The following is a 2,796-nucleotide window of genomic DNA, read 5'->3' on the forward strand; positions in this document are numbered from 1 at the left end:
TAAGTAAAGATTAAAATCATATATTGAACGTAATTACCTAGGTAATACCAGCTTTATGAAAAGCTCTTGTTCACACTCAACATGATGACCACACTCCATGTTCATTGTAATCAAGAAATCAAAAGATCTGCAACATGATTTTTAAAAATGCTCAATTGTTAAAATGTATTGTCAGAACATAGCAAAGCACATTGTAAGTTTTAAAACATCAAGATTAATGAAATGTGGCATGATGTTTTCTGAAGCCCCATGAGACTAGCGAAGGAAGAAACACTTAATTTTTCCTACTTCGTTTGGTTTAGCCACTTCCTGGTGTATTATGCTCATTTACATAATCATGAATATACATAATCAGTGGCATAGTGGTGTTGTCACTGGACTGGTATTCTAGTGACCCAGGGTAATGCTCTGGTAATCTGGATTCAATTCCCACCATAGCAGATAGTAAAATTTGAGTTCAATAAAAATCCGTAATTAGAAGTCTGATGATGACTATGAAACCATTATTGTAAAAACCCATCTGGTTCACTAATGTCTTTTGGGGAAGGAGATCTGCTGTCCTTACCTGGTCTGGCCTATATGTGACTCCAGGCCCACAGCAAAGTGGTTGACTCTCAAAATGCCCCCTGAACAAGGGCAATTAGAGATGGGAAATAAAGGCTGGCCTAATCAGTGACGCCCACATCCCATGAATGAATAATTTTTAAAAATACAGGATTTTTCGATTCACTTAATTACCATTACACTTATTTGGAGTTAAAACTGACAATTATTATGCTCCAGATTTTGCAGTGGTAATCATGACAAAACTGTCAGTGTTCATTACTTCACTGAAACTGACAGCAACTTCTGATGTCGACACTCATGCAGAATAATGCGGAAATCCAGAAGCTGCTGTCAGTGATTCCACGCTTCTCTGGAAGGCTGTGCTGGTGAATTATCGGCCACGCCCCCTGCCAGCCTGCAATCAATTGGAAATCATTGAACTGGTGAGGACTTCCACTCTTACATTCTTAGTCTTACTGTAAAAACTCTTCTAAAAGCTGCACTGTGTTGAATATAGCGTAGCTGGGTTTTTAATGGCATGCTAAGTTCATAATCACTGCTCAACACCCTCATTGGCCCTGAAAAGCTAAATTTATGTTTGTGGAATGTCAAATTTCTCCACTATGATACAAAAATTCCACATTTTAAAAGTAATTTTTTAAAAAACTTGTGTATTGTAGATTGCAGCACATAAGTGAATCTGGCAGGTAAGATGACCTCATTTTTTTGGTGCCAAATACATGTTTAGGCCTATACTTGGCATATAAGTTGACCCTCCATTTTTTGGCTAATAAATGCATGTTTAGTGCTATACTTGTATTAGTAGTCAGCCTCAATTTTTCTGCCCAGCAATACATTTAGGCTTGTAAGGTTGTCAAGAAGATGCACCTGCACAAAGAGCATACAGCACATGGCAACTGATGAACAGAAATGAGTCCTCCTGCAAAAAGAATGAAGTACAAAGCTGATTTCAAGCCATAAGTCGTAATATTTGCTAACTCATCAAATAATTGTGCTGCAGCGAGGGAAATCAGTGTTGGTGAAAAACTGGTTCAAGAATGAAAGAAGAAAGAATTCTCCATAAAGAAAATGCTCAAGACCAAATGCACCATGAGAACAGGGACCAGCTACTCGTCTAATCTTGAAAAGCATGTATTGGAATGGGTCCTTGAAAATTGTCAGAATGATTACATCATCACCAGAAGTGCAATATGTATATATGCATGAGTGGACCAAATTAAAGCCTGAGTCCAGCAGAAATTTCAGAGCAACAATTAGTTGGTGTAGCCACTTCACGGAACAAAAAGTGGCTACACCAGTATTGGGGCAGAAGACCAAGGTTGCTCAGAAACTACCAAAAGATTTTGATGTCAAAGTTACCAGTTTCCAGCTTATTAATATGGAATGTTCAGAACCCATATAACTGATGAGATCAAGAGGCACCTGCGAAGAAATACCATCCAATTTGCTATTATACCAGAGGTTCTAACATCCATAGATCAAGATTTGGATGTGTGCCTCAACAAGCTCTTTCTTCAAGGATCATATTCATGCCAAATGGAATACGTGGATGGCTGAGAAAAAACTCTTCATAAAGAGTACAAATATGTGTGCTGTCTTGCTTGAAGTTTTGTGTGCTTTCACCATCAAATAGGGGATGTTATTAATGTACAAACTGTCATCAGATCATTCAAAAATGCGGAATGTCCAATTCAACGGATGGAGAAGAACATGATTTGTTGTGGAGGGATGATTGTGTAATAGAAGCACCAAATCTGATCCTGAGTGGAATCTTAAAATGATGCCATAGTCAAAGCGTCTCAGGATGAGCTTGACTGAACTTTTTGCATTGGATGCCAAAGACAATAAATTTGATAGTTTTTAGAATGTTATGATTGTTGTTTAGACTATCCTTGTAGAAGTATTTCATTAAATGGAATGTAACACATTGATTTAATTTGAATTGCCGATGTTGTTTCTTTTCACATTTCAAAATGGCGACCACTATACCAACATCAGTGGTTACATTTTATACTTGGCGTATAATTCTTATTTTTCAAAGGATTTTTTTGAAGCTTCAAAGATAGATTTATACACCATGATCTATGGTATCTTTGGATTAGGATAGAAGCTAAAATAATCAAAATCATTTATATCACTATTTGAAATTTTAACTTAAAAATGAAGGCTATTCAATGTCTTTAATTTCCTGGTTTGCTATGTGAGAATACTTCAATGTAACTAGCTGTT

At 36.7% G+C, this 2,796-nt stretch overlaps 1 long non-coding RNA gene across 1 annotated transcript; it reads left to right on the plus strand.

Annotated features, from left to right (window-relative positions):
* The first annotated feature begins 766 nt into the window (after positions 1–766).
* Positions 767–2,402, plus strand: LOC121293008. The gene is made up of 3 exons (XR_005946425.1): positions 767–989; positions 1,227–1,253; positions 1,396–2,402. It is a non-coding gene; the product is annotated as an uncharacterized LOC121293008 (long non-coding RNA).
* Positions 2,403–2,796: the final 394 nt, after the last annotated feature.

Source organism: Carcharodon carcharias, chromosome 21 (assembly GCF_017639515.1).
Source record: "Carcharodon carcharias isolate sCarCar2 chromosome 21, sCarCar2.pri, whole genome shotgun sequence".
Classification (NCBI taxonomy): domain Eukaryota; kingdom Metazoa; phylum Chordata; class Chondrichthyes; order Lamniformes; family Lamnidae; genus Carcharodon; species Carcharodon carcharias.